We start from the raw sequence: 7,420 nt of genomic DNA on the forward strand, positions 1-7,420 counted from the left end.
ACAAATATATATAAGTAAACTCATTTCACCTAAAAATAAAAAGAAGCGATTCTTCAATAAACAGAGCACGAAAAAAAATAAATTAAAAAAAGTCTTTAAAAATAAATTTTTAGGAAAGGACTAAAATATTTATTTTTGTCGCTGTCCAAAAGAGTATCATCATAAGATATTTAGAACACATAAGCCTTAGCTTTCAACATGTTTGATATATATAGATTTATTAATCAAAATTATTTCTGGGGATTTGAATTTCAATTGTCTTCCATATAGGAAAATGAAAGATAATTTTGTTAGAATATGCCAAACAGTTTCGTCGTCTAAAATTTATTAAGTAAAGAGAAAGTTCTTTAGAATGTATGCAGCAAGGAAAGGCCTGAATCTTAAACATGTGAAATGCCATTACCAGAAACTAGCAGTTTGAACCAAAAGCATCCAACAGCAAAATCTCATATATATAAATCTAACGGTGGGACTATGTATGTATGTATAGTCGCTATAGACGGCGAAACTACTGGACTGAATTGAACCAAAGGCGGATCATATATGTAGATTTTATAGGGGAAGGTTTTTTTCTAGGTGCCATTTTGATCCGGATATCCTGCCATGCTAACTTCTTTAATATTAGCTGTAGAGAAATGAGTAAGCATTATTCTGATAGAAAGTTTCCCGACGATTCTAAATATGTTCTTACATTTCTTTTATGATAACCATGACATTAAGGTTCGAACTATGTTAGCCTACGGCAGTGGTTTCCAACCTGAGGGGCGCCCCCCGCCCCGTGGAGGGGGGGGGCCTCGAAGGGCTGCCAGGGGAGGCGCAAATGCTTGATGAAGGGGATAATTATATCTGAAAACTAGTAATTATGATGGAATTCAGAATTTCAAAATACTGAGAAAATATTTCAGATATAAATATGAAATTTAGTTGTCAAAATATATAAACAATTTAAAATTCTATATTAAGGAATAAATTATTAAACGATTATTAAAGATAACGAAAGTAACGTTTTGCAAATATGAAAATTGTACTGCTTACACTACAGTGACTGGTGCAATATATATCATACATATATATATATATATATTATATATATATATATATATATATATATATTATATAATATTGTGAATTATTGACAAGTGCCGACTATGCTAGTAAATTAAAGTGTTTAAGGAAGGAGGGGGGGGGGAAGGGCGCAGTGAATGTGCCATTCACTGAAGGGGGGCGAGCATTAGAAAAGGTTGGAAACCACCACTGGCCTACGGTTACCCGCCACCAGGAGCTAGCCGGCTCTAATACAATGAAATAATAATAGCAGTTGAACGAATGAAAATTACCAAAATATCAAATGAGGTAATACGTCCATTTGAAACTGCATAATACTGAGCACATGTTAAGAAACGTATATTATATAATATTACATGATAGTTAATGGATAACATCATCCAATTTGCAATGACGCCTAATGACGTGTAACATAAAAGGACCTGCTTCCCACGAACCAGGCGATAAATTTAAATATTCTATGAAAATCACCTTTCATTTTCCTATGTGGAATGCAATTAATTAATCAATAATATATATATATAATATATATATATATATATATATATATAATATATATATATATATATATATATATATATATATATATATATATATATATATATATATTACATGTTGTGTTAGCAGAGAGAGCTGTTTTAATTGCCTACGGAAGAGGACTGGATTTGGACGTAATCCGTTAAAACCCATTGTGCCTCATCCCAGAAGACCGGCTGAAAATGGGAATTTCTACCAGCTTCTGCAGTTACAGATTAGCCAATATCCCCCCCCCCCCCCGCCCCCACCCCTTCCCCTCCCAACTCTGGTCTCAACGGAAAAAATATATACTGGAGATAAAGTATACGATGCAAGTGTGTACACAGTACGTCGAACGTGCATACAAAATAAATGTACATGAATGACTCCTTATTATATAATATAATATATATATATATATATATATATATATATATATATATATTATATATATATATATATATTATATATATGCATTAAGTTACAAATGTCCTTACGTATATGTGTGTGTTAACCGAGGGGGATTTTTTTTAGTTGACAATAATTTCGTCCTCTCGTGGATTCGATAATATCACTGAAGTCCTGTTTTCTCCTCTGTGCGCTGGTTCGAATCCAAGATAGGACGAAATTATTATCAACTAAACAAATTCCCATTGGGTTAACATATATGAAAATATATTAATTCCGAGGTAGAGCGTATTGGATATTGGGTAGGCTCCACTTTGGGGGGTGCCGATCGTAAAAAATATTTGCCAAAAATACACTAATCAAGACAGGCTAATGAAATTTTCAGGCATTATTAGCACTATAATAATGCATATTCCCTGTGAGTTTTATCATCCTACAGGGAAAATTAATGATTTTATGAAAAAAAATGTGAAAAAACGGAAATTTCCGGGCCCCTCGTACTGAAGGTTATTTGGTGATTGGTGAGAAACTACAGTCTTGAATAGAAATTCGGTCTGACAGAATGTTGGTATATCCACCTGGAACATGCACAAAAAATATTATCAAAATAGAACAGTAAAATAAGCACGTAATAACAAAAAAAAAGAGCAACAACTTTGTAAGTTCAGCGAAAGCCCCGCCGAAAATCAGACTATAGCTAGGAAGAAATATTCAGGAAAAATTCAAATCTCGATTTAGGGACAAAACCTTTTGAGAGTTTATAGTTATTATATCACTTGATAGCCTAAAACATCTAAATATTATATTATTTAGGACAATCAAAGAAAAAACCACCCCCCACCCTTTTTTTTTTTTTTTTTTTTTTTTTTTTTGGAGGGGGGGTTTTCTTTGATTGGGTCCCTAAATAATAATATTTAGATGTTTTTAGGCTATCAAGTGACATAATAACTACAAACTCTCAAAAGGTTTTGTCCCTAAATCGAGATTTGAATTTTTCCTGAATATTTCTTCCTAGCTATAGTCTGATTATTCGGAGGGGCTTTCGCTGAACTTACGAAGTTGTTGCTCTTTTTTTTGTTATTACGTGCTTATTTACTGTTCTATTTTGATAATTTTTTTTGTGCGTGTTCCAGGTGGATATACCAACATTCTGTCAGACCGAATTTCTATTCAAGACTGTAGTTTCTCACCAATCACTAAAATAACCTTCAGTGCGAGGGCCCGGAAATTTCCGTTTTTCACATTTTTTTTTCATAAAATCATTAATTTTCCCTGTAGGATGATAAAACTCACAGGGAATATGCATTATTATAGTGCTAATAATGCCTGAAAATTTCATTAGCCTGTCTTGATTAGTGTATTTTTGACAAATATTTTTTACGATCGGCACCCCCCAAAGTGGAGCCTACCCTTAAGGACATTTGTAGCTAATTATATGAATCACGGCGATGAGATAAAAATTTATATATATATATCTATATATATATATATATATATATATATATATATATATATATATATATATATACTTTTAATTAAGGTTGATGTATCACACACCTGAGATACCGCTCGGAAGTGCTCCTTCCCCTACCTCTCCGGCTATGAAACAAAAAGTACGTAATAAAGTAGAGAGAGAGAGAGAGAGAGAGAGAGAGAGAGAGAGAGAGAGAGAGAGAGAGAGAGAGTGGATTCCCCGTGATCCTGTCTACAACGAGTTCGCTCCCTGTAAATAATTCAAGCAAAACATTTTAGTCCGGCGAAAACTGAAAATATTCGAGGTGTATCTGGAAACGGTACATTTTACCGACAGGTAGCGTAAACAGATTTTTCTTTTTAATTTCCAGGAACTGTAAATCAAAATTTCTTTTTTTTTTTTCGAGTATTTTCGCGTGCTGAAAAATTTACTTCAGGGCCGTCATTTCATATTCGATTTTTTAATTACGAATCTGACTTATGACAGCTATGCATGAAAAATTATTTTCTATTTATTTTACATCACTGGATATCGAAGTGTAATAAAATGATAAAATTTATGTTTTGTGGTGAACAATAGATATTTGGCCATTTGAATTAACTTCCATTTTTCAATGACCTTCAAACATTATAATGCAAAAAAGTTAAGACTACAAATAGCTCATGCTGCATTTATAAAGAACAAGAAAAAAAGCGGAATGAAAAGAATCGGTGCTGTTAATGAACAACTTTCCTTATGTACCATGAATAAAAAAATAAGGCTACAATAATTCTGGAAAAACGAAAACAAGCACAGAATTCCACAGTTTATAAGTGATAGACATCTGCAACTTTTACTTGTATTTTTTTTTTCTTTTTTTTTTTTTTGGTGCAAATTCTTCCCAGTTCTGTTCCAGATTCGACGAAGCCTCGAAATAAAAAATTATAACTAATGTAAATGTAAATATATGCTAAATATATGTTAGTCAATGTATTTGCCAAGGCATTAACTTGTGACACATATGATCAAAAAATAATATTTCCAACTAGATTATGGCAGATATGATTATTATCTGAGAAACAGAAATCAGCGTCAGAATTCTGTAGACTTTAAATTGACCGCCCGTGGATAATCGCTTTCAAGTTTCATCCTTGCTCTTGCACAGGAACTGAAATCATTCTGGAACATTTCATGGCCGAATACAGGCAAAAATTGGTTGCCAGATTAACATTCATCATTTTCCAGTTTTAATTGTCCATTCCAGGCTGGAAAATTGGACGTTTTTTTTTTTTCCAATCTGGCATGTTTCACGGATGGAAAGCTGAAAAACAAAAAAGTGGAAACAGACATCATGCAAAGCTTTGATGAAAATCTACAACGGCAAATTTTGTTTTACGGAAAAAACATCTTAATTAATTAAAAAAAATGAAAAACGGAGGCTTGCATTCGGTTGCACAAAAGATTTTTTTTCTTTCTAAAACTCTTTAGTCAGAAAAAAACAGCACATTATCATCATAATTAATCACTTTAATTCCTCACACCGTGCGGCTGTGGAACAGGTCAAGCGAAGATGCAATGCAAGACTACCTTGATAACAGTTCACCTTGTATCTTAATAATTTACTTATATTCATATCCATTTTTCTATTAATTAATTTATTTAGATTTGTTTCTTCTCTAATAACTGATCTCTTTTTCTTCATTTCGTATTATCTTCCGTGACTTTTTTCAAAAGAACACCAAGTTCTTTGGAACTGATAATAACAACAACATTTTTACAGATATTTTATAATCAATATTTGTAATGCTGTTGTTGCATTTACAGCTGACGTCCACTAAAACGAGCCCTTTCCGACATCCCCTCATTGAAGTGGATTCTCTTCATTTACAATCACAGAATCATTATAATGAAAAATGAATGCGCCCGATGAATAACAAGTACCCTAAAGAAGCTCGAAACCTGCTTTTGTCATTCCAAACAAAGACAGCGCTCGTGCACCCGCCACAATAAAACAGGGATTTTTATGATTAATCAATATGCTTATTAAAGAGACGTTCCATTCACGATCGCCAGCAGCCTAATGAGACACTCACAGGGTCTTGTGAAGCGAGCCGAGATTTTGGCGTGAAATGAAAGATTGATGGAGAGATGAATACGTATTTTTCTTTTAATTTGGGAGAAAAAAGATAAAGCTGGTGTCTTAGAAGAAGGTTGAATATGGGACTGGTAAAGACCATAACGTTATGAGGAAAAGATTTATATATATATATATATATATATATATATATATATATATATATATATATATATATATATATATGTGTGTGTGTGTGTGTGTGTGTGTTTATATGTATATATATATATATATATATATAAACACACACACACACACACATATATATATATATATATATATATATATATATATATATATATATACATACACAATCTTGAGCTAAGAACCTGTAATAATTATTGGTCGAAAAACTCCCAAAGTATAATGGCGCCCTTTAAATGTCTTTCTATTTTAATGCACATTACTTTCATGATCTCCTCGTCTGCTTTCTATCACCTACCGGATAGCTTGTCACTTAAAAAAGTTAAGTACATATTAGTTCAACCAGACCACTGAGCTGATTAACAGCTCTCCTAGGGCTGGCCCGAAGGATTAAATATTTTTACGTGGCTAGGAACCAACTGGTCACCTAGGAACGGGACCTAGAGCTTATTGTGGGATCCGAACCACATTATATAGAGAAATGAATTTCTGCCACCAGAAATAAAATTCTCTGATTCCGCGTTGGCCGAACTTTGGACCACCACATTGGTAGCCTAGCGCAAAAACCACTTGTCCTACGAGGAACTGACTATATAAAGTATGCAAAGTTAATTCAACGAATTTGTTCAGTTTCATGGTATCTTACTAAATTATCAGCCCTTGGTTTCACAAATTCATTGGAAAATTAATATTCAAGTTTTATGAGTCTTTATCACAGTAAAATAAATTATAGGAACATATTATAGGCTCTATATCACTCTCAGTCCTGAGCTCACTTTGGCCCTAAAATTACTTTTTTGTGACCATTTTATATTCTTTGGTCCAGGACCTACTAGAGCTTTGGTAATGTCATTTCATCTCAGTCCTAATCTAAAATTCCCTTCTTAAGCGTGACCATTTTATATCCTCAATCCTAATTGAAATTTGCCCTTGGACTAAAACCTGTCCTTTTAAACACCTTTATTTAGAGCAGGTGTTCAACTCTGATGATTTAGAATTCTTCTTCGTCAAGTCTTCTTCAGATTAATCCCACGGATTTCTGATCTCCATTTGCGCAAGTTCGGTCGCTACGAGCTTCGCACTCGGCGCTGCATGACGCGAGATTAAACCAATTACGAACTGAATAGGAAAAGAATCACAGGCAATTAGCCGTGATCATTAGAAAATAAAATGGAATGACGGCCTTAATTAAAATTCAAACTTTTTCAAGTCGAAGGAAAATCCTGTTTGTAATCAGGAAGAGCGAATGATTTGCAGTTATCCTAATTACTGAAAAATAATTCATTTTTCATTTATATATATAAACCAGTATATTTTTAGAGTACATGATAATTTATGTAATCTAAGTAGAAATCGATACAAAATATAAATACAAAATTATAAATGCAAAATTGACGGTTGTTGCTGATGTTGACTAAGCTGAAGAATTACTTTTTTTCATTAAATATTAAATCATATTTCAAAATATTTGAGAATTGATATAGTTTATATAATGTAAGTAAAGGAAGCGCCACAAAATTCATACAGTCACTCTTGATGTTCTTGTTGATTTTGAATGAGATGGCCTCATGCCAGCACGGGCTTATGCATAAAAAAAAATTACACAATCAAAGCGAAGGATTAACACAGTGATCTTACAAAGGCACAAATGAGACTCCGGAAAAAGGAAACCAACAAATCAGTGATATGCTAATTAACAA

This window comes from Macrobrachium nipponense, chromosome 24, assembly GCF_015104395.2.
Source record: "Macrobrachium nipponense isolate FS-2020 chromosome 24, ASM1510439v2, whole genome shotgun sequence".
Lineage (NCBI taxonomy): Eukaryota > Metazoa > Arthropoda > Malacostraca > Decapoda > Palaemonidae > Macrobrachium > Macrobrachium nipponense.